This window comes from Rattus norvegicus, chromosome 13 (assembly GCF_036323735.1).
Source record: "Rattus norvegicus strain BN/NHsdMcwi chromosome 13, GRCr8, whole genome shotgun sequence".
Classification (NCBI taxonomy): Eukaryota; Metazoa; Chordata; class Mammalia; order Rodentia; family Muridae; genus Rattus; species Rattus norvegicus.
Window position 1 is genome coordinate 52854758 of NC_086031.1, and position 26233 is coordinate 52880990.

A 26233-nucleotide genomic window follows, 5' to 3' on the forward strand; every position below is an offset into this window, starting at 1 on the left:
ACTGAGTGATCATCTGTTGGAACATTTCATGGGAGAGCAAGTGTACAGCAGCATACTTAAAGCATGCTCCCCCTTGGGTGACCAAATGTTATATCCAGAGTATTTCTGGCTAGAACTAGATGTGTTCCTCGCTTACTAAGTGCACAACCCTCCCAAGAGAAGAAATACTGCCTATTTTACCTGCTGTTTTCATGAGAACTAATGTGTAGCTCTCTTTCCTACTTCATGGGCCTCTTCTAGAGTAGGAAATAGAGAAGTTAAGAAGACCAAGGGGAAAAAAAGCCACCCAGCATCCCCTTGAATCCCCTTGGGTTTGGATTCTCAGAGTCTAGTTTTTACATTAGAATCCTGCTTCTAATAGTGTGTTTCTCTTAAAGGAGAAACCGATGCGACCCAAGAGAGCCTGTGCTATCGTACTCCCTAGAAGACAGCACTGCTGTGCAGTGAGACCCACATTCTCTTTCTGTACAGGAGAGGCGGGGGTGATTACTAGATTTTTTATATAATAGTTTAACAACAATTATGAAAAATAATTCCACATCAGGAAATAAAATTTACAGTGCAGAAATTATTAGTTCGCTTAATATGATCTGTGAAAATGTGACCTATCGCAGTGCAGGCTGTCTGCTCCTTAGCCTTATGTCACATTCAGTATCAATGACAATCTAGTGACAATGCTTCCCTTACCAGGTCACCATTTTCAGCGGCAATGGGAGCATGATTTTCTTTTTTTTTTTCTTTTTTAACATGTTTAAATGAATATTTTTTAATTTACACTTCAAATGTCATTCCCTTTCCCGGTTTCCCACCCATAAGCCCCCTATCTCATCCCCTCCCCCTGCTTCTATGAGGGTGTTCCCCCCATCCATCCACCCACTCCTTCTGGCCTCCCCGTACTGACATTCCCCTACACTGGGGGGTTCAGCCTTGGCAGGAGTGAGGCTTCTCCTCCCATCGGTGCCCAACAAGGCCATCCTCTGCTACATATGCAGCTGGAACCATGGGTCTGTTCATGTATATTCTTTGGATGGTGGTTTAGTCTCTGGGAGCTCTGGTTGGTTGGTATTGTTGTTCTTATGGGGTTGCAAGCCCCTTTAGCTCCTTCAAGCCTTTCTCTAACTCCTCCAATGGGGACCCCATTCTCAATTCAATGGTTGGCTGCGAGCATCCGCCTCTGTATTAGTCATGCTCTGGCAGAGCCTCTCAGGAGACAGCTCTATCAGGCTTCTGCCAGCATGCACTTCTGGGCATCAGCAATATTGTCTGGGTTTGGTGGCTGTATGTATATGGGCTGAATCCTCAGATTGGGCAGGCTCTGAATGGCCATTCCTTCAGTCTCTAGGAGCGTGCATTTCTATTTATGTTGTGATAGGGAATTTGGAGTGTCTGGTCACCTCACCTGCTTCCCTAGATATCTAAACTTCACCTAAATATAACAATTTTAATGCATCAGTCAAAAATCTAAATTTGTATACATTTGAAACTAAATTAATATTAATTAAGAAATATTTCTTTAAAGTCGGTTTGTACGTGAATTTATTGATTCAGGACCTCAATTGATTATTGCTACTACAGCCATAGAGAAGTACCAAATCCTCAAGTAACAATGTGCATCAACCCAACAGTGACGGACTAGATGTCTATTTGGTTCACTCGCCAATTTTATCCAGGTATGGGGCTCATAGCAAGAAATCATCAGGAGTCCATGAAGCAGCATTAAAAGCAGGATCCTACAGTTAACACAGACAAAAGTACCCGAGTCAGCCAAGAGAGAACAAAGCAGCTGGCTTCAACCAGACCTACATCCATGATTCCCCTGGGTTCTGGCCAGTGCCAGCTAAAAACATTCTCTAAAAGTTTCTTTGAACTTGTCTAAAGATGTAGTCCCGAGGCCTCCTGGAGTGCTTCTGCAGTGACCAGCCATGGCATTGTAAGTGTGTTAGCTTCTATGGCAGCTTTTTGTCTGAGCATCCACTAATGCATAGTCATCTCTTCCAGGAGCAGCCTAACATTCCAACACTTAACTTCTTCCCGCGATTCTTACTAGGGGCTCCTAATTAGATCAGCAATCCTTTTTATTTCCTCGGCGTTACAAAATCATGTTCCCAAAAGATGTCTGTATATTTATTAACCCTTTAACCTCTAGATAATGACAAAATCTGGTGTACAAAGTAAGTTCTGCCATCTGGGCAGATCTCTCCACTTGGCAAGGAGCCATATCCCAGAAGTGAGATGAGACTGGCAAATCCTCCCTGAAATTTCCTTGTTTCCTTCCTAAGGCATGCAGCACCAGGAGTAAAAAGGAAGCTTAGATTTGTTAACGTCATCTTAAAGGAATACCCTTGGAGCATAGCAAGTTCAGGTGGTCATGAATCTGCCCTCTTTGGGTTATGAAAGAAGAATGACAGAAGTCTAAGTGTTCCAATGACAAAATGTGAGCTAAATTCAATTTCACAGGAGGTGGAAGGCCAACTAGTTAAGAAGCAGCACATTTCATAAAGGACCAGGACACTCAAGGAGAGTCCAATGTCAAGCCTGCATGAGCTTCTGATGGAAGTGGTTCTAGTATTGCATGTGGACTCCTGCCACTTGGTCGAGAATTACTGATCTCTGATACTTACTGTGAAATTGAATAGAAGGCCAAGGGACTGTGTGGGAAGTATGGCACATGTTCCAGGCCGGGAATCTGGCAGGGAGCAGGAAATCTCCTACCATTTCAATCAAGTGTGTATACCTGCGTTTCCAGGGTCTCAGACCCACTCTACCTTACCGAGATTCCTGACATGGTCCATTGTCTCAGGGGACTATATTTTTTTATAAACTGATAGTCACAGAATGGCTAGGTCATGTTCTATGCAGCTAGCAGTGAGAGCACTAATTTTAAGTCACTAACGTCTTACTTACGTTTAGGATCTAAGTGAAGGTGTTCTGTCCTCATGGACTTAAGTCATAAGTGATTTCAGAAAAGCTGAGCGAGGCTGTAAAGCACATGCTTTTTTATCACGAAGAAGGACGTTGTCTTCCTATGGAAATTCTGCTCTAGACAAAAACTTTCCTTTTCAGAAACTCTTACCCTCAGGTTGGAACCTAACATTTTCAAACTGAGAGTTGAGCAACTTGATAGACTCTGTCTTGGAGCTTCATCTTCAGAACAGGATACAGGGCATGCAAATATTGGTTAAGACTAGAATCAAAAAGGAAATTAAATAAATGCCTTTGAGGTTCTGGTGGATAGTGCCTCAGTACATTTTGGAAGTATGATAGTCCAGGAATATTCGCAGCTTTATCCAGAAGACAAAAAAAAATTAACTGTTTTCATTTAAATTTTAGATAGTAAAAGGACACTAAAGACATTTTCATAAAACACAATCGTAATCAAACTGCAATTACACAACTGTAAAACACATTGCTACTGAAGTTGTTAGTGCCAGAGCAGGGTCTTGGCACACTAGGCTTGGCCACACATTCCCAAGAGGTCAGTTAGTGACACAAGAAATAGTAATTATCAGGAAAAGGAGATTTATTCAATGTGGCCATGTTGGGAAGAGGAACAAGTGAAGAGATGAAGAGATCGAGTGCCCCCTTCCCCTATTCCCCCAACCCCGCCCATCTCTTGAGTTGTGACATGGGGCTTTGGGTTTAAAAAGAGGGCAAGAGGTTGGCATAGTTAAGCAGTCTTGGTAATGATGGGACTCTTGCCACCACCGATCTATCATGCTTCAGCTCAAGACTCCCCTGAAAGGTAATCTGACAAGTTGTCAGACTGTGTGAAGTCTCTTTCCAGGAGATAAGTTTTCCTTCCAGCTGCCATCAGGGGCATGGGCCTCGATTTTCATATTATAAGACAGTTGGAAAATTCCAATTTTTTAGGATCCATTGCTCCAATACCCTAATAGCCAAAGGTAGAGGACACAAATCTCTGCTTATAGTATCTTCCTTCCTGCCCAGGTAAGTACAGTAATACTCTAAGGGGCACCGGAAATGAAATATACATGGATTAAACTACCAAGGGAAGTAGAGAATGGTTGTTTTTCAAAAAATCCGCCAATGTCCACATTCATGGTTTGTTTGTGTGTTCTCTCCTGGAAAAAACAAATGAGTAACAAGGGCTGTGTAAGATCTGATGGCTCCTTTTATTGATCGGGATTTCAGCTATTAGTATTCAATTGCTTTTAATCTTTCTCTGGTCTGATGTAAGTTGAAGCCGTGACTTCAGTGACTCTGTTCCAGCTTTAATGTGTTCTGCCCCCAATAACCCCGCCTGTGCCAGTAAAATGTTTTGTCCTGCCCAAAAGCCTGCACGTCATTGAGCTCTTTAGTGTGTGCTCGCTGGGAAAATGGGGGTTGGGAAATCAATCAGTCCAATTAACTCTGATTTCAGGAGCTGCATGAAAGAACTATGAAGGAAATATTAACATTTAACCTGGCAATTCCATCTTCACAGTAAGGCGACAGCTGGGACACAGAAATGTCTGAGGACTGTTGGAGCTACCTACTTCTTAAGTGATTTGTCAGTTTCTAGGGAAAGAGTGGGCAAATGCTTATAGCTTTTAAGCGTGGCAAATGTCCCATAGTACATATATCAATAAACAAATTTCCAGTTTTTCTTTGTGAATTCAAGGTCACCCTGGAAAACCGAGGGTTTGATTTTTCTCTGTTGGAGTACCACTATTGATTATTTGCTTCACTGCTACCTTTAGATTCTTTGCTATTAACTACAAAAGCTAGTTCTTTTTCTAGGTCCTATCTGCTTACAATAGCTAAAAGATCTCTATCGAGGCTCTTACTCAAAATGTTTGACACTCTCGGACATCTGGGGATGCAATTTACAGCTACGTTGAGACTCCATCTCATCCCAATCAAAGTGCCTAGGAAACAAAAGACAAGAAATATTGGCAGACATGTAGGGGTAGTAAACTGCCGTTCAGGTATGTAGATTAATATACCCAATATGGAAATACATATGGAAGGTCTTCAAAAACTACCATGCATTCTAGATTCACCACTCTAGGGTTATCCCATAGGAATATAAGTTAAGATATAAGAGATACTTGCACAACTATGTTTAGTGTAGTACTGTCCACAACCAGCATAAGTGCCCATAAGTGGATGAATGAACAAAGAGAATATAATACACACAATGGAGTTTTATTTGGCTATAAAGAATAAAATAAAGAGCACTTATTAATCACATTTTCTCCCATATGCAGAAGTGTGTGTGTGTGTGTGTGTGTGTGTGTGTGTGTGTGTGTGTGTGTGTTGCTCATTCACATGCATGTGCTCTGTGGAGAGAACGGGAAGGTAGCAAAAGAGAGAGGAAAGAGACAATAAGAGTGGCAATGGATGGGGAAAAAAGAAAAACAAATATGTCCTCTGATTTTTGTAAAATGACACACACAGCATAGAAGCAGAAGGAGGGTATTTTAAGAGGATGAATGGAACCATCCATCTTGCTTGATGAGGGTCTATATATTGTGGCTTTAATCTCCATTTCTTTCATTTCAGCCCTAGTCTTTATTACAATGGCTTCTTGTTGTTTTTCATTGCTTATTTCTCTTAAGTCTCTCTGACGGCTTCTAGAACTGCTGTGTGCATCCCAGAAGAGGTTGCCTTCTGGCTTTCATGTGCTTCAAGGACATTTCTAACTTCCTCCGTGATTTCTTCAAGACACAATGACCGTTCTGAAGTGGATTGTTCATTCTCCAAATATCAGTGAAGATGGGATACAAGACTGTATTGTCTCTGACTTTTGTATTTGTTATGGCTCTTTTCATAGTCTATGATCAATCTTGGAGAATGTTCTGTTTGTTTTGGAGAGGATTATGTAGTCTCTGTCTGTTGGATGAAATGTTTGGTAGATAACTATTGAAAGCCATCTAAACATGAACATGGGGTATTAACATCTCTCACTGTTATGCCTTTTATGCCTTTTAGTGTTTGTTTTATAAAATTAGAAACCCTGATTTGGTACATAAATGTTTACAATCATTATTTCCTTTTAATAAGTTGTTTCCTTTACCAATATCTAATTATCCTTTGGATCTTTTCTATTTTTGTTTTAAGTATACTTTGTCATGGTGAAATATCTTGATAGGTACAAGACTTCCTTTATAAGCTCAACAACCTGAGTTTGGTTCTCAGGCCCATATGCAAAAATCTAAATGCAGTGGTGTGTATCAGCAATCCTAGCACTCTTCTGGAAAAATGGGTGTAAAGACAGAATAATTCTCTGGAAGCTTACAAGCCAGTTAGCTTTGGACACTCACCACAGAAGAAACAAGAGTGATCCTGCTTGGATAAGGTAGAAGGGGAAAAATGACAACTGAAACTTGTCCTCTGACCTCTAAATATATTTCACGATGCCTACATATACTCACAAGTGCACACCCACACACTCACATGTGCATGCATGTACACACACACATACACACACTCATACACACTCACACATATATACACTCTCATGTGTGGGTGCACACACACATTCACACTCACATGTATGAGTACACACACTTATACACACTCACACATACACATGAACATACGCACAAGCACACGCACAAGCACACACACAATCCAAGTAATTAATTAGACCAATACCAGATATCTTATTAGCCATGCCTATCAGTTTTTGCTTTCTGGTTTCCATCTTATTTTTACCTGACACTGAGTATTTGGATGTCTTTGGTATCTAAATATGTTTTCTGGAGACAAAATAGTTTTCTCACATCTTGTAAACAAGTGTCTCTTAGTTTGTATGTTTTTATTGGTGAGTTGACCCTATATACATTTGTGCCTATCAATAAAAGACTTACTATTTTGTACAAATTTGTGACGTAGTTAATTAAATTATTGCTCTTTCTTTTCCTCCTCCCTTGTTATTTTTGGGCATTTACTGGCTTCCTGGGTTGAACGTGGTTGGCTCTTCCCCATCTCTTCTTTGCTCATTTGTTCATTTCATGGAGCATATACTGTCATGAGTCCCCATGGATGGCACTGCCTTCTTCCTGAATATGTAGTATTCCTTAAAGAAGTTTCTGTGGTGCAATGTTGCTTGTCATGAATTTCTTTAATTTCCGTTTGTCTTCAAATAGCCCTGCTTGGTCATTAATTTGAAAGGATAGCATCACTAGGTGTCGTAATCTTGGTTAACAGTTATTCATTTTCGGGACTTGAAATACAGAGTGCTTGTGTATTACTGAATTTGGGGGAGGCAGGGGTCTTCATGAAAAATTTAAAGTTAATTGACGTTCCTGCCTTTGTCTGAGAGCTTTTCACCTCAGCTTTTAGAATTGTTTGTTTTGTGCTTTTGACACCTTAACTAGGAGGTGTCGCAGAGGGTTTCTTCTTGGGTAATAACTGTTTGAGGGCTTGAAATGACCTCCTGTGTTTGAATGTCAGCTTCTTTCTTTGGGTTTCTTTAGACTGTATTCCTTTAGCTATTATATCAGTTTCTTCTACTTCATGAGTTACTAAATTCCAAGTGCGTGCAGGTACCCCAAGCACTTGGAAATATTGGATATTTTCACTTTTTCTTCATATATGACTGAGTGTATGATTGCCTTGACTTTGTGCACCATCCCTGCAACAGATTTTTCTCATGGTCTTGTCAATTTGTTGTTTTCCTTTTTCTTTCTTTCTTTCTCTCTTTCTTTCTTTCTTTCTTCCTTCCTTCCTTTCTCCCTTTCTTTCTTCCTTTCTTCCTTCCTTTCTTTCTTTCTTTCTTTTTTTCTTTTGGACTGATTACTTCTTTCATTTCCAGAACTTATATTTGGTTCTTTTTCATTGTTTCAGGCTTGTTACTGAATTTTTCCTCTATATTTTTTTTAATTTTCTTCTCCAATTCAGTGTTTCACTCACTTTGAAGATTATCTTGTCAAGACCATAAATTGATTTCTTCAGTTCATCCATCGGTCTTGCAGTTATTTGAGAGGAGAGGACATTCCTGGTTTTGTCTAGTTGAGGGGACTTTTCCGTATCACATGTATGAAATCAGAGCATTGGCTGGATACAATGTGGTGCATAGGGTTGCTAAGGCAAAGGTTTTAGCATTGAACTAGTGAATGGGAAAGGAACAAGGGGGAGGAAAGAGGGTAAAATATGAATGAGAACGGACACATGTGGTCTGAAGGAATGAAGGGACTAGATCATACATATGCAAACATGTAGCAAAAATGTTTGTAGGTGTAGCACAGTAGCAGCCAGTTGGGAAGGTCTTTCCTGGTGCAATGGACTAAAACAATTCACCTGCAAAACTGCAACTGGTGATAAAATTTTTTTTAACAAACCAGAGAAAGAAAATAGTGAAGCAGGTCCAGCACCCTGAGATGGAAGGTATCTTTGTTAGGATTTGTGATAGAACTCCATGGCCAAAAGCAATCCGGGAATGAAAGGACTTATTTCATAGTAAATTTCTAAATCACAGTCCATCCTCAAAGAAAGTCAGGGCAGGAACTCAAGGCTGGAAGCAGGAATCGAAGCCACAGAGAAATACTGCTTACTGGCTTTCTCTTCATAGCCTTGCTCAGCCTTTCTTAAAGGACCACCCAGAAGGAACTAGGCCTTCCCATATCCATCATTAAGCAAGACAATATTCCACACATTTGTGACAGGTCAACTTCATAGAGGCTTTTGGCTCCAATGAGACTTTCTCTCTCCATGTATGTCTAGGTACGTGTCAAGTTGACAAAAATCATCAACACAGAAGATACTGGTCTAAATTATTTTTTGCATTTAGATATATGATTTCTCCCTCTACTAGAACTGTCATTTGCTTGAGTCCCCATGTAGGCAGGGAGGATGACTCAAATGAGCAGTTCAAATAAATTAGCCTGTGTATAATTTCAGATGAGAGGATTCTGTAAGCATAGACTTATTCCTGCCAGAGTTTCCTGGCCTAGGTCACCTAAACTCTCAGCCAGACACAACCCAGCCCCCTATAAATTAGGGATCAAACTTTCCACAGTCAGTCCTCTGTGATTCATGCTCTGGAGGGATATGACAGACCCTCCCACCACAGTACCTTTGTGTACTGGCAAAGTCTGGATCCCACAGCACAATGCTCCCTTGTAACTTGACCTAAGAAGGACTGAGTAGAGGTTTGTTTATCTGGCTGGCTGGCTGTGTTTCGTTTGTGTGCCCCTCTCTTTCTGTTGCCATGCTCTCATACTAACCTGCTCTGCTCTGCACTCCCTGTTTCCCATTCAGGTGTTTCTCTCCCAGACTCCCGGAGACAGACCACAAGAAGTTCACACACAAACACAGTTGATGCTGGTCCATGGTGTTGGGCAGCTGCAGTGATTCTAGCTCAATAGCAGCTGTCACCATAACAAAATCATGGTAGGGGTAGCTGCAGTGTGGTGACTCATCCCAGGAGCAGTGGTCACTGGGGATGTCTTTGTTGTACAAGATCACTGATAGTACCGTTTCTACAGGTGGTTCATTAGAAGTAGCGTTTAAGACTGAGCCACATGCTGCCTATGCCTATGCCGACTGCAGGGGCAGCTGAGGCTACAGGTACTGAGATTGTGGGAGAAGACATTAGTGTACAGAGCAAGCACTGGGTCCATTGGTGAGTTGTGGGGTTTGGAAGGCACAGTGTGGAGTCTGAGGCACAGCAAACCTGGCCTTTCTCTTTCACTATATTAATCTACTTGAGCAAGTAGCCATGGTTCCCAAGCCACCATCTTACTCAGAAGTATGTGCCATCTCGGCTGGCCATGCTGAGATGCCTAGTGTATCTGTAAAGATATTTCATCATTGAGTTTAGAAGTTGAATTTACTACATCTTCAAAGGCCCGAGTAGAAGAAAAGGTGGAAGGAAGGCTTCATTCCTCTCTGCTTCCTGTCTACATTTGGGTCTAGACATGTCATCCTATGCCCTTAGCCCACCTTCCTGGGTCTCTAGGTGACGGAACCTGGGAGTCCTTAGCCACTGTGGTCGAATGGACTTTTTTCTCATCATGAGTTAGTGTAGCCACTGGTATTATTAACCTGGTGAGTCCTTACTAAACACAATGATTAAGTTCATTAACAGAAGAATTCTGGCAGTGAGGTTCTTCCAATCAGTTTACAGTTACTATTTTATCTTCTATTTGGGTTTCATGTCATTTACAAAAAAGGAAGGAGAAAGTTAGAACTACCCTTGCTTTGCAATGATCTCATGACTGCTCTCTAAACATGTTTAGGAGACCTCCATGGGCTCATCTTTTCTATATTCTCAGGACTGGTATAAAATACTTTGGGGATAGCCTCTGAAAGACTGATCCTAATCTAATCTTTTCTACCCCGTCCCCTGTCCTCAGTATTCCTTACAACTCAGTCAGGTTTTTCCATTCCATTCTGCTTCTTATAATTTATCACATCTGAGTTTCATACTAACATACAAACCAGCTGGTAAAGCTTTGGCACTCCTGGCTGGAAGGGTCTTAAAACCATGCCATGTTCTCCTAAAATTGTTCTCTGCCTGATCTGAGCTTAGTAAGCCTTATAAAATGGCTCTGAGCTCTGCACTCTCAGCAAGTCAGGGCCTCAATCAACTCTAAAAGTGGGTCCTTCTTGGCTTTGAAAAGTGTTCATCTTTAAAGTGGTGGAAGGGAGATGAAAAGCTGGTCACACAAGGAGACCGAGGCAGAGGACAACAGTAGTGTAGAGAGGAGGAAAAGAAAACCAGTCATTGTATGCTATAAGCTATTGAGTCTGAGTAGTGAGAAAAGAAATGTGAAAAAGATAAGTTTTGGAATATTGCAATATTGCAGTTTTGGTATGCAATTTTGAAATCTGAATTTCCTTTTTATGCCAGTGTGGGAGGGAACTACTGGATATTTGAAACTGTTTCATTCCAAAGTATATTTCATTCCAAGGCACATTTCAGACAAACAAGTTTAGTTATATCAAAAGCCCCCAATAGCAGCTATTACAACTCTTAAACTGCTTTGGGTAAATGAGGCCATTCACAAAGACTTTACAAAGAAGCAGGAGCAGAAGCCCTTGTAAGTAGAAGATTCCAGAATGTGGAGGGCTGGAGACAGGGATCAGACTGAGATAACTTACAGAAGCACCGAAAACATAGCCCTGGGTCTCACAAAAGCCACACTCAGAACCCTGCAACATTTCAAAACTCCAAAAATCAGAAACAGAAACATCTCCTATAAATAGACTCAACAGCTGAGGAAAAATTAAATAAGATTTAACAAGTGACCTAGGACAAAAGCTGAAAATAAAAGCCATCTGAGAAAGCACTTGGCTCAGACATGGGCAGCCTGGGGAGAGCATACAGTAACTATGCCAACACCTAGCATCTCCATTGCAGCTTTCCTCATCCTAATAGACCAAAAATAAGGAGAGGGGGTTGGTGTCTTCATTAGGGTTTTACTGCTGTGAGCAGACACCATGACCAAGGTAACTCTTATAACAACATTTAGTTGGCGCTGGCTTACAGGTTCAGAGTTTAGTCCATTATCATCAAGGTGGGAGTATGGCAGTATCCAGGCAGGCATGGTGCAGGAGGAACTGAGAGTTCTACATCTTGTTCTGAAGGCAAACAGAAGACTGGCTTTCAGGCAGTTAAGAAGAGGGTAGGCAGCTAAGAAGAGGGTATTAAAGCCAATACCCACAATGGCACACTTCTTCCAATAAGGCCACACCTACTCCAATAAGGCCACACCTCCTAATGATGTCACTCCCTGGGCCAAGTATATTCAAACCATCACAGTGGCAGAGACAAACAGCAATGCTGTCAAGAATAAAGCAGATTTCCACCGTGGTAAGTATTTTCGTAAGTGTAACCAGAAAACTAAAGGAACCCCCCAACTATTCCCTATAAACTGGAATATATCAATTTGGTATTTATGATAATGAAAGGGGTGTGAGTTCACTTCCCATTTCTAACCTCTTCCACAAGTCCCATAAAGGTCTGCGTGTGATCTTCAGTGGTCACACAGCACTGGGCTGATTCTCAGTGAGGATCTAGAGCAGTGGTGCTCAACCTGTCAGTCATGACCCCTTTGGGGGTTGCATATCAGGTATCCTGCACATCCAATATTTACATTATGATTCATAACAGCAGCAAAATCACAGTTATGAAGTAGCGAGGAAAATAATTTTATGGTTGGGGATCACCAGAACATGAGGAACTGTATTCAAGGGCCGCAGCCTTAGGAAGGTTGAGAACTACTAGCCTAGTTCGTGTCATCTGAACTCAAGTAGACACAGATAGTGTAAGACTAGGCAGCTAAATATCACCCAGAATCCCCATGGCCCACGTCTATTAAACCTGTCTCATCACTTAAAGGCTATTTTCTTACCAGAGTTCAGAAACTAATTTCATATAAATAACCATGGATAGTAATGAGTTACTTTAAACATGGTAAAAATTACACAAGGCCTTAATAAGACTGATTAAAAGATAATCTGATTTCACTGAGCAAGACCTAGAATTTGAGCACCCTGGAAGCCAACTTTCAACTAGATGGTTCTAAATGGGCAAAGTATTTCGGGTACCTGGATTGGATATATATATATATATATATATATATATATATATATATATATATATATATATCATGAATAAAAAAATTTATAAAAGTACAGAACAACAGGAAAGACTAAATAAATTCCACTGAATACATTTGTTAACTATGAACTACTACTAAGCAATCCCAGTTAACAGTCGCTGATAAGTATTAAAAGAGTCAAGGATAGAATGTTTAGGCTCCTGGAGAGTATAATGAGGAACTTCCAAGTAAGATGGCTGACTAGAAGCTACGCCTAAAAATGCATAGACGAAAATATAATATAGGATTTTCATATGTCAGAGAAGGAGCTAAAAGAGAAAAAAACAGAAACGAGGGAAGAAATTTCTCCTCAAAGAAGGAGCCAAGTTGCAGGCAGTGCCCAGCCCCGCCATGCTGTTCCTACCAACTGTTGCCAGCCACAGCTGCCAAGAGTATGGTCCCTTGTGAATGCTCCCTGAAAGGCAGAGAGAGGCTGCTGGTTGTGAGATTCAGCCTGAGCCTGCTTAATGCTTGCTCAAAGAGCAATGGAGCGGGGTAGGCATTAGAGAGAGAAGCAGATGTGTAGTTAAAGAAACTGATGCTGAGACCAGAAAGAAATTCACCAGAAAAAAAGAACCCTCGTTCCCTCTATTTCCTGAGTGACTTAGACAGGCTCACTGGAAAAAAATGCTATGGGGCCCAGAGCAGTATCCTGACAGTGTGCCAAGGTACCTCAGAGGAGTGGTCCTTCAACCCAGCCCCCACAGCCTCAGCCACAGAAGCCCTGCCTGTGGAATGATCTAGCACAATGATAACCTCAAATGCAAGAAAAACAAAATCTCAAATGTCCTTAGATCACCAATTAAAGGTGGGGGTCAAATAACCACATTCAAAATCAAGATCCAGCCATCTGCTGTCTCCATGAAATACACCTCACTGTCAAAGACCTCAAAACGCTGCGCATCAAAGGGCAGACATCAACCCACCAAACCACTGAAGCCATGAAGAAGCTGACGTGGCAGTTTCCATATCTGACAAAGGAGAACTCAAAACAAGTCAGAAGAGATAAGGAGGGTCATAGCATATGAATAAAGGGAAGAATTCATCACAATGGTGGGGATGGGGAGATAGCTCCACTGGTAATGCATTTGCTCTGCAAGCACGAGGCCCTGAGTATGAAGCTCAGAACCATCAATTCCATTATACTCGGGGTGCTGCACACCTATAATCTGAGACATAGAGACAGGCCAGTGAGAGGGTGTCTGCAAAAGTGTTGCGCAGTATGTGAAAAACAGTACTGGGGTTGGTCTCTGCACATATGCATACACACTTATACATGTGTACACATACACATGCATGCACACATACACACATGTACATATTCGCACATGCAAAAATGATATGATAATTAACCAGATCTGTGAGCTCTCGATTTTACAAATCGAGCATTAACAGATACGAGACGTTAGCTCAGTCCTAATACCACAGCAGTGAATGACTTCAAACCGTACTGCCACCTTTACATAGGACTTTCAAAATAAAAGTCAGCCGGTAACTTCAAAGCTAATTTATTCATTATATTGATTGGGGTTAACAGATATGGATGGAATATTTCATCTTACCGATAGGAGATGCACATTCTTCTCAGTGACTGAACAATATACCTCAGTGGGTGAACAGTGGATGATTAGAAAAATCAGAGAGGACATTAAAAATCCTCAAAAAGATTAAATGAAAAGTGAAAGTATGACCTATAAGAATAGATATGTACAGGATAGTTCTAGAGGACACAGGTGCTCACTTAAAACATCAGTGACATCAGACACCGTGAGGAAACACTGAAATCTCAGCGTGCATACACACACACACCAAAACAAAACAAAACAAAAAAATCCAATTAAAAAACCCTGAAGCAGAAGGGTTGCCTTGAGTTCAAGGCCGCCCTGATCTTTATAGAGGATCTGAGGCAAGTCTCAGCTATATAAAGAGTCTTTCTCAAAAAAACAAAAACAAAAACAAAAACAAAAAAAAAAAAAAAAAAAAAAAAACTTGATGTGCCTCAAGTTAAAAAAAAAAAAGTACAGGAAACCAGACTCTAAGGACAGGGGATGACAGATAATAAAGATAGGACAGAAATTAATGAAAGACACGAAGGGACCAGGGCATAGAATCAATCACAGAGCAAGTACTATAAAATAGAAGCAAGACTAGCAAATCCCAGGCAAACTACCTAAAAGGAAGAAAAGACTCAAGCTGAGAAAGTCAGAAATGAAATGGTAGTTATTATAACGTATTTCCAGGGAATCACTAAGGAGTATTTTGAAACATATTCCAAAAAGCTGAAAAGCCCAGAAGAAATAAATTCCTAAACACAGGCAGCTTACCAGAATTAAATAATGAACACAGAAACACTTAAATAGATGCAATCCAAGCAACACCTGAGGCAGACCTAAAAGCCTCCCACAAACAACATCACAAGACTGGATAGAGTAACGCTGATTTCCACCACATTTTAAGGAAGACCCAAGACCAGTGCTTCAAAGGAAAAAACAGAGGGAATAGCAGGGTAGGAGTGATCTGGCTGGAGAAACAGGAAGTGGGGGGCGGGGCTCAGTAAGGGAGGGAGAGGAAGGTGCAAAAGAAGAAGGGAAGAAGGGAAATGAATTAAGGGATTCTGAAAGAATCATGTATGTGTGTGCATATAAATATACATCTATAGCTTAAACGACACTTTCTCGTGTGTGGTGACAGTGCTTCCTCCAAAAGTCAAAGGCTCTTTAACACCCCCAACGCAAGGAGACGCTCACTTTTGAGTTGATGGCTGTTCCAAGAGACTCCAAAATAGGACAAGCTATTGCTACTGCTCTTTGTTGCCCCCTAGAGGTGAAAGGTAAATCCCTGTTACTGAAAACACCATGCACTTCAAACACACAGTGCCTAGATGGGCTTGAATGTCTCCTCCCGGAGGACTAGTTTTCGTGTACCAGGAAGCTCCATGCAAGCTTCCAAGTGAGGGAAACATCCAATCAAAGTCTTATACAGCCGCAAACCACAACCATGACCCGCATGGCACAATAACCTATACAGTAACATGCTGTCTCCAACTAGACCTAATTTAAACCTAGTAAGCAAATGGAAACCATGCCTGGTACCAGAAACTTAGCCAACTTCCCAGGGCTAGTGTAGTCATGAATCTTGGAGAATATATAGTCGCCACTTTACTAAACCAATATAATCGTTAAATACATTGTAAATATTTCTCTTTATATGTGCGGATAGGTTTAGTGCTCATCCCGCATCAAGCCAACAAAGAGAGCCACTGTCTCAGGGCATGCGCTATAGAAACCCGCTGTACCTAAGACTTAGGGAACATTATAGAAGAGTGGACAGAAAAAATTGTAAAAGCCAGATCGGGGAGTTTCTTTTAGTAATGTCAAAAGCTACACCCATAAAGTCTCCCTAACTTGACTGCCTAAACGTGAGCCGAACAAGAACAGCAGTAGACGGGTGCATGGGGAAGCCCATAGGCCTTCACAAAGAACTACAGGCAGGCAACGAATGCCAAGAAGGGGAGAGGTAGTCTTCCCTAGAAAAGAGCACACCAATTGGTTATCTGATATCAATGGGTGAACCATCCCTAATAACATACACACAAGTAACATTCTACAGATTGAGCAGGTTATATTTTGGAGCCTGTGTGTGTGTGTGTGTGTGTGTGTGTGTGTGTGTGTGTGTGTGTGTGTGTGTGAACATATCAGCAATTAATGAAAAATAAGCCATAAATTCAAAAGAGAACATAGGAGGGTTCAAAGAAAGAAAGGGGAAGGGGAAATGATAACATCCTAGTCACAATGACCCTTGTAGAAATGGTGCTACTGAAAATATAAAAATTTATACTTTCAGATTATGCTGCAGACATTAGTGACAAGAACAGCAAGGGACTGACAGAAAGCAGACAAACAGACCAAGGGAACAGACTGGAAGACCCAGAAATAAACCCAGTTACAGTCACCTAATTTTTGAAAAAAAAAAAAAAGTAGGCCCTAGAAACTATGACAAACAATACCAAAGAAACCTGGATATCTGCCTGCCAATTAGATCCATATCTCTCACCTTACGCAAAAGGTGATTCCCAATGGATCAAAGACCTTAGCTTAAAACCAAAAACCCTGGAACTCTTACAGTCTCAGACAGTTAGAGGCAGGGAGTTTCTGAACAGAACTCCAGAGGCATAGGATAACATGAAATCGAAAGGCTTCTCATGGCAAAGAAAAGCTGTGTGAAGGACAAACTAAACACTGGAGGGACGGCACACAGAGTGAGAGGAAGCGCTTGCCAGACGTATTTCAGACAAGCAGGGAGTTAATATGGAAAATGTATCTTTTTAAAACCGTACAAAACTGATGCAAAAAATCAAATCTTCCACTCGACATTAGGGCTGATGGGTTGGACAGATAATTCTCAAAAGAAGAAATATAAATGGTAATTTTGTTTTTAAGTTTTCATGATCCTTAACCATCTGGGAAATGCAAATTAATTCTGTTTTGAATTCCATCTCAGAACCATCAGAATGACCCTTGGGTAATAATACAACAAACCCATACAAACAAATGTTGGTGCAGATCACACACACACACACACACACACACACACACACACACACACACGAAAAAAAAAAAGAAAAAAGAAAGAAAGAAAGATCAGGCTCATTCAGTGCCAGCATGAGTGTGAACAGGTACAGCACCATGGGAGCTAGTCTGGAGGTTCTGCAAGAGCATGAAACAAAGCCACTGTTGGGCCCAGCTCTATCACCCTGACGACTCAAAGCCCTACAGAGACACTTGCACATCCATATTTGTTGTTACCCTCTTCGTCATAGCCAGAGAATAGAAGGAACCTAACTGTTGATAGGTTAATGGAGAACGAATACATGGTGCATAAACACGGGGCAAGTCTATTTGGCTAAAAAAAAAAAAGAAGTGAGACCATGACATTTGTAAGAAAATAATTGGAACTAGGTGTTTAGGCTAAGTGAGCAGAGAGAGACAAGTTGCCCATGTTTTCTCTCACACACAGATTGTAGATTTTAATTTTTATGTATGTGTGCATGTGTGTGTGTATAGAGGTATTGGTGGTGTAGTTCTTGAAACTAGAGAAAGGACCCATGAAAGAGGAAGGGGGCAGGGACTAACAGATAATAGAATCCATGTACACGGAGGCAGAGGAGGGGCTGCTGGGGAAGAAAAGGGACCAGTGGGAAGGGGGCAAAAGGAGCTGGGGAGGGGGAGCATCTGAGAGGGTTCAAGAGAAGCAAATTATGAGTGAACATGCTGGAATGAAATTCAAGAGTTTGTATTCTAATTTTTATAAATAAAATAATTACGTTAAGTGTAATGAGGTTGTTTTAAATGCAGAATTTGAGTCAAACCAAAGTGCTTATGTGCGCCAGACAAGTAGTTTATCACTGAACTAGCCTAGTCTAAAAATTATTATAGATAAATGACTGACATCTAATCATGTATTTGTATTATATCTGTAGTTCATGATTCATTTTCATCCCCAGTTAAGACCTGATACCCACAGAGTCTGTAATAGTCTTTGGCAAATGCCTCTGATACTATACCCTTGGCCTACAGGATGACAGATGCTACTGTGTCTTCTTCCCTTATGGATGCTATGACAGCTTAGGCATATGAGCCAGTGTTTGCATCAAGGTGAAACTTTGTATTTTCCATCAGTAGTCTTTATATAAAATATTGGAAAAGTCACAACAAGATATAAAAATACCTACACCTTGGGCTCCAAAGATGATATTGGCTCTTCCTCCAGAAGACCTAGGTTCAGTTCCTAGTACCCACATTACAGCTCAGAACTGTGTTTAACTCCCAGGAGATCTGATGCCCTCTTTTGTCCTCAGTGTGTGTGTGTGTGTGTGTGTGTGTGTGTGTGTGTGTGTGTGTGTTCCTTTCACAGACTTTCATTCAGACAAAGCATCCATATACATTAAAAAAAAAGACTATCTGGCATTAAAATAAAATAGTTTTATATTTATATATACACAAGTGTGTGTGTGTGCGTGCGTGTCTGTCTGTCTGCTGTCTGATAACCACCTGGCAATTTTGCATTCCCTTGCCTTAACTCCTTCTAACACCCACCCTGGGTTTGTCCTTCTTGTCTCTTTCCCTGAAAGCTGTCACAAAGTACTTGGAAGAACAACCTCTTAGGAAGTCTAGATCTTGCTTTTCCTCCTGCTAATTAAGTATTCGTGTTTCCTAAGTAACCAGTCCTTGCTCGCTACTGCTCCAGTTTCTTCTGCTGTGGCTCTGCCCTTGGAGCGCAGTGTCAGGCTCTTAATGAACAGCTGGCTTCTGCTTCTCCTCCTCCCAGCACTCCGTTCTCCCCAGCACTGCTGGATAACTCTTGGGAAAAGAAAATGAACCTTATCCTCACCTCCCCAGCTTAGAACTGACCGGAACTCCTCCTATACTCCACACCTGTATTCTGGATGCTGCCTGCCAACCTCCAGTCACTAAACAAAGATGCTCTCTGCTCCTCCAGTCCCAACACACCGCCTTCCTGCAGCCCCAGGGCTTTCTGGGGTCCCATCCTCTTTCAATCTCTAGCTCCAGGCTCTTTATCAACATGCAAATCTCTGCTAACCCCCTGACCGCCTGCTTAAGTGGCTACTGCTGTGCTACCTCCAACCATTCCCACACATCTCTTAAGACTTCCCTTTGTACATTCTCTAACTTACTGATTATTCATGTTTGCTTCCTGTTTTCTTACTGTGATGCCACCCTCCTTGTGTAATTCTTCTTATTGGATGCTTAGAGCAGTACCTAGCACACAGTAAATGATCAATCCATATTCATTAAGGAAGAACATGAACACATCCTACATACACAAAATCCCCCAATGCGATCCAGAGGCACAATGCAAAACTAATACTAGAGTGTGTTAAGTGGTCTTCTGTGTCAACTGCGCTAAGCCACAGAGTGACCATGTAGTTCACTGGTCCCCAACCTTCCTAATTCTGTGACCCTTTAATACAGTTCCTCATGTTGTGGTGACCCCCAACCATAAAATTATTATTTTTTTTGCTACATAACAACTGCAATTTTGCTACTGTTATGAGTCAAAATGTAAATATCTGTGTTTCCCGATGGTCTTATGTGACTATGTGAAAGGGTTGTTTGATCCTTTCAAAGGGTCCCAACCCAGAGGTTGAGAACGTCTGAGGTGGTTACCTGAGCATTACTTCTGAGTTGTCTGGAACAGTGTCACTGGAAGTGCTTTGCTTTCTGGATCATAGCTGAAGTGAAGCATTTCCCTACCCACTTCCCACACAGTGAAGCCTTCCTGGGCTTCCAGCTTGCAGCAGCAGGTGTGGAAGTTCTCAGCCTTCAGAATCATATTCTAATAAACAAACACGTATGCGTGTGCAATGTGCATGTGTTGGCATGTATGTTTACGTGTGTGTGTGTGTGTGTGTGTGTGTGTGTGTGTGTGTGCATGCTCTGTATGGGTGCATGTGTGGTAGCTTCTGTCTTTCTGAAGAACTTTGAATAGTACTTACAGTGGCCTGTCCTATCTATACTAAAAAAACTAAAAGGTAAAAGCAAACCCAGATGAAAACTACCGTCATCTTTTGAGCTGAAATACTAAAAGGCATTGTTTTGGCGTTCTGCCTGCCATAGAAGCCAGCTTTGTGATGGCCAAAGCCGTTTTGTTTCCTACGCAGCCAATAAAGAGTCTTTGAAACACAAAAATTAAGCAATAAGGTGTGACAGAGAGTGTGACGATTGTATGGTAATGAAGTCCAGAGGCATCAAAAGTTTGATATATTGCTAAGCACGACCATTTCCCTTGGGTATAATTAAAGTCTGCAAAGCTTGCCCCGGAGTCGCAGATAGAAACCACCCTCCCTGTAGATAAATATGGTTCCAACTACTGCCTTGGTGCTGTGGTGGCATTCAATTATGCCTCACCAGGAAAACGAAACTGAAACGGATTCAGAACCTGGGTTCTGGAACAATCAGAGCTGCTCACAAGATTAACCCTAATTCCTGCAGTGCAACTGCACCAAATTAATGAGAACAACCACAATTAGTGCGGTTGCAGACAGCACGGTAGCAACAAAGGCTCCTAAACACCTGTCAGCCCAGATCATTTCTTGGGCTGTGGAGGTCTAGAAATAAGCCTATTAAATATTTAACATTTAAATATTTCAACCAGAATGGATTAAATGAGCAGAAATTAGATATGAACAGTCAAACCTGTTTAGCATCTTACAGAACCAAAATTTGAACACACTGTGGTTTTTTTTTCCCCTTAAAAAAATATGCCATCACAAGGATTTTTCAAAACAAACTGCTTCAAAACTAGCCTTGGCATGCCAGCCTCCTGCATTGCCACCTAGTATGTGCAACTGGGCAAAAAAGTTCATCGTGAAATAAATTTGCCATACACATAGATGTAAAGATAACATATTTTGTAACATATAAAATCTCATTTATCAATGGAATAGTAGTTATCAGTGGCATGAAGGACAGGGGAAGGAGAGGGGGAGAGAGGATGGCAAAGTGAATGGGCAACAGGCAGGCAGGGGGTTGACAATATTTGCTGGACTAGCTCTAAAGAGATAGTAGAGGGGATTTTAAAGCTTTGCAACACATGAGGTCACAAAGATGTCTGTTCCCTTTATCTGTTTACTCCACCTTCTAGATAGATAGATAGATAGATAGATAGATAGATAGATAGATAGATTCTATGTGTATGTAGAAACATCACACTGTGCTCCATAAATATGCAGAGCCACTGTGTGTCAATTAAAACTATAAATATAATTACAAAAGTTGCTATTCCTTTCATTAATATTTTATACTATTGAAATGTAAGTAGCAGCAGTCATCAGAAGCACAAAATTAAATGTCAATGATTAAATGAAAACGCACTCAAGTACAGAACACTGGGTGTGACTCATGTTTAAAACTGAAGCTGTGGGCTGACAAAATAGCTCAGTGGTTATTAAAAGCACATATCATACAGAGGATGCTAGTTCAGTTCCCATTACCCACAGCAGACAGTTCGCAAGTGCCTGGAGATCTAGCTTTGGGGAGTTGATACATTTCCTACCTCCTTGGGCACATTCACAGACACAGAGACATACACAATCATTAATTAATTAATTAATTAATTAATTAATTAAAATCAAAATAAAAGTAAATGAATAAATAAAAACTACAGCCCTGCGATCCAGTTTAATACGAAAGAGGGTTTTTGTTGCTTTTATTGAAAGTAGATATTTTTCTCATATCAATATATCCTGATTATAGTTTCCCCTCCCTCTACTTCTCCCAGTCCCTTCATAACTTCCTTCCCCTCTGGATCTATTCCCTTTCTGTATCTTATTAGAAAAGAACAGACTCCTAAGAGTCTTTAACAAACAAACCTGACAAAATAAAATAAAGTTAAAACTATGGTAGCAAAGTTGGCCATAGCAACCCAAGAGGAGGAATGAGTCCCAAGAGCAGGGGTAGGAGTCAAAGGTTCAGTCATTCGCAGTCAGGAGTCCTAGTAAAATACTAAGCTAATAACTATAATATACTCATAGAGGACCTGGTGCAGAGCCATGTAGGCCCTGTGCTTGCTGCTTCCATGTCTGTGAGCTCATATGTGCCATGCTTAGTTGATTCAGAAAGCCCTGCTCTCCTGGTGTCCTCCATCCCCCACGACTCTTAAAATCTTTCTGCCTCCTCTTCTGGGGGATTCCCTGGACTCTGAGGGGAGGGATTTAATGGAGACATCCCATTAAAAACTCTCTCCAGATAATGTCTAGCTGAGGGTCTCTGCTTCTGTTCCCATGTGCTGTGAAAGGAAGCTTCTCTGATGATGACTGGATAAAGCATCAATGTCTAAATATAGTAGAATTCAATAGGACTCACTTTATTGATACTTTTATTTTAGACAAATAGTATCTGGTTTTACCTATGTCTCTGGGCTACCTGGTCTCAGGTTCTAGGTCACCTTAACAGTGTCAAGCATGGGTTCCACCTCATGGAGTGAGCCTTAGGTCAAATCAGTCATCGATTGGTCCTGAGCCACCATTGCCCTAGCATATTTTGCAAGAAAGACAGATTATAGATTAAAGGTTTCATGGCTGGGTTGGTGCTTACATTTCTCTTTCAGTGGCCTGCAGAGTACCTTCCCACACCAAAGAGACTAGAACATAGGGGTGAAGGCTCCATGCAGGGACCAGCTCAGCTTCTCAGTGTTCAGTGAGGTGTATGGGTCTTGTCCTCAGCGAATGGGGCCCTGCTGTCAGTTTGCAGAGAGCAACCTATCACCTTAGCAACAGCCAGTTTGTTTGGGAATTTCCATGAGATCCTTTTGGCCAACAATTCAATTAAATGCAGCTCAGTCATGCTACAGAAAGCCTCCTTTGGTGACGAGATGTCCAGCTGAGACTCTGACTCTCCCATTATTAGGAGCCCTCATTAGGATTATCTTCATCCACTGCATTAGCTTCTCTATCATCTCATCCCTCACATGCCCATAGATCCAGCTATCTCTCTCCACATTCTCACCCTCTACCCTATGTCTCCAGGCTCCCCACCTGATCCTCCCTCTCCTGCCCCCCCCCACTCCCCAGATCACCCATAAAATCTAATTCCCCATCCCAGGGAAATCCATGTGTCCTCGCTTTTCCTCTCCTCTATAACTAACCTCTCTATGTCTACAAATTGTTGCTTGATTATCACTTACTTAACACCTAATATCCACTTATAAGCGAATATATAACTTTCCCCTGCCCCATGCCTAGGTTACCTGACTCAGGCTGATTTTTCTAGTTCCACCCATTTGCCTACAAATTTCTTGATGTCTCTTTTTATAATTTTATTATTCTTTTTTGATTAACTTATTTATTTAATCACTTTACATCCCAATCACAGCCTACACTCTTCCTCCCAGTACCCCTCTCATAGGCCTCTCTCCCATCCTCCCCTCCCCTTCACCTCTGAGAAGGGGGATCCCTCCAGGGAACCAGTCCATCCTGGAACCTCAAGTCACTGCTGGAATAGAAACATCTTATTCCACTGAGGCCAGACAAGGCAGCTCAGTTAGAGGAGCAGGATCCACAGGAAGGCAACAGAGTCAGGGTAAGCCTCTGCTCTAGTTACTGGGGGACATCTGTAGAGTAATTAATTACTCAGAGGTTCAGATGGCTCAGCTCACTGGCTGACATTTGATATCACAGCTAAGTAATATTCCACTGAGTAAAATTACCACATTTTCTTTATGCATTCTTCTGTTGAGTAACATCTAGGTTGTTTCCAGTTTCTGCAATTACAAATAGAGTTGCAATGAACAGGGCTGAGCCAGTGTCCTTGTGCTATTATGGACATCCTTTGGGTGCATACACAAGAGTGGTATAGCTGGATCTCCAGGTAGATTGATCCCAGTTTTCTGAGGAACATTCATACTAATTCCCATAGTGGCTGTATCAGCTTGCACTCCCATCAGCAATGGAGCAGCATCCCCTTTGCTCCACATCCTCCCCAGAAAGAGCTGTTACTTATTAATCTTAGTCACTCCAACAGGCAGAAGAGGGAATCTCACAGTCGTTTTGATTTTATCTCTCTGATGACTAAGGATGTTGAACATTTTCTTTCAGTGTTTCTCAGCCATTTGAGTTTCCTCTATTGAGAATTCTAGTTTAGATCTGTGCCCCGTTTTCTACTTGGATTATTTGGTTTTTTTTATTCCTAGGGGTTTTTTATAGCTAATTATTTAATTTGGGTGTTAGTTTTCTATCAACCGTGGAGTTGGTAAAAATCGCTTCCCATTCTGTAGGCTCACACACTTTGTCAGGGCCTGAGCTGTTGGTGTTCTGTTCAGAAAGTTGCCTCCTGTTCTACTGCATTCAAGGATACTCTCCACTCTCTCTTCCATCAGGTTCAGTGTATCTGGCTTTATGTTGAGGCTTTTGATCCACTTGGACTTGAGTTTTGTACAGGGTGATATATAAGAGTGTGTTTGCATTCCTCTACACTCAGACATCCAGTCTGACAAGCACCATTAAATCCCTTAAACCAGAGGGGCTGAACCTACAATCTCAACATTTAGGGGTTTTAAGCAGGGAACCAATGGGGCTGTGGAGTTGGAGGCCTGCCTGGGCTACATTACAAGATCCTGACTAGGGAAAACAATAAAGTTGCCTACAGAAGCCAAAGTACAGGAGTCCCAGCAATTAGTTACCAACAGAATGCAAAGAATCCTATTAATGATACAACACAAAAGAGCAAGGTAAGAAATGAGGGAGGCGATTAGTTTCCAAAGGCACTTTGAAACTTCAAGTCCCAGCATGCTTATCCTTCACCTTGTATTTCAGGGGTCTCTTTGTGACCACTGAAGAAGTATTGATAAAGTACATTTTGTAAAACTAGGCACACGAAAGACTACATCAGTGTTACCTTGGGCTTTGCTTCATCTGTTTAGTCTAGCCTGTACTCTTCAAGAGATGTGCATTGCTTTTCCCCACCAGGTTTAACACTGCTAGGAAACATTAACTGTGAATGAAACCCTAATATTGAGGAGTTAGGTTTGCACGAACAGGGACACAGGATGTGAGTAAAGTTACCCAGAGCCAACTGCTTAGGGTCACCTACAAGAAGCAAGTATTTAGAAACTGGTACATTCAGAAAACTGGTCCTCGGGTGCACTGGCTCATCAATGAGCTCTCTCTTGCACCCCTGGCTTCTGTCAACAGGCTCTTAGGCATTGGATGGTGCCTTTAAGCTTGAGAAATACAACCAGGGGAGTCATGCATGTGTCAGAAAGTACTCCTCAGAGCAGAATCACTGGCCATCCACAGTGCTGAAGGTCTGCCTCGGGCTCAAGGAAGAAGTAGGAGACCTTCATGCTCAGAGCTCAGCTGACCCCACAATGTGTGCGCATGGCAGCTCCCTGCTTGGGATTGAACTTTGTTTACTTTTTATTGTGGTTGGGTTCAGTTTTTCCATTTTATTTTCAGTTGATTTTATGCAGTCACAAGACTGATGCTTCAAGATGAGTTTGCACTGAGTGATAATTAAGCAGAGATGAAACACACCCATCTCTCACATGATCATCATGTCTTTGTGTTCCACAGATTCAAATGTCTCCCTAGTACTTGGGTGAAATATCCAAAACAAGGTTTCTTTCTTTTTTTTTTTTTTTTTTTTTTTCGGAGCTGGGGACTGAACCCAGGGCCTTGCGCTTGCTAGGCAAGCACTCTATCACTGAGCTAAATTCCCAACCGGACTCACTGGGCATAGAGGCAGGTGTTCGAACTCTGGAGGCTGCAATGGTAGGCTTAAAGATTTGGAAGGCAATCTATACTACATAGGAAGACCTGTTTCAAAACCAAAGCTAACCAGAAATGCAAGAATCTTCTTGGGAGGGGGAAGTTCCCGTCAACAAAGCTGGAACACTTTTCTAAACTTACGTTGCAGATATTACAATCTATAGGGTGCTACATATCAACCAAAAGTCTATTCAACCAGATTTGGGATGTGTAACCCGCAACATCTCTCTCCTCCTGAGGTGTATAAGGCACAATCATACATTAAATTTCTGAACTACACCATGAGGCATCTCTCCTTAACTCCTGCCTTCAGGCTTGGGTTCGCTATTCTCAGTGTATCCCTTTCTTTCTAGTTTAATTAAATACTCATTGCTGTTTGAAGGTCATGTGATGC

General features: G+C 41.5%; 1 long non-coding RNA gene across 3 annotated transcripts in view; it reads right to left on the reverse strand.

Moving 5' to 3' along the window:
* Positions 1 to 1519: 1519 nt before the first annotated feature.
* Positions 1520 to 26233, reverse strand: part of LOC108352542 (uncharacterized) — a 30737-nt gene continuing 6023 nt past the window's right edge. For 2 of the 3 annotated variants that reach the window (XR_010057025.1, XR_010057024.1), the window contains 2 exons: positions 4788 to 4868; positions 3612 to 4082 (listed from right to left, as the gene is read on the reverse strand). This is a non-coding gene — a long non-coding RNA (uncharacterized LOC108352542). Of the gene's footprint in view, positions 1731 to 3611; positions 4083 to 4787; positions 4869 to 26233 lie in introns of those variants that run through there. The other variant, XR_005492498.2, reaches the window with a different exon arrangement.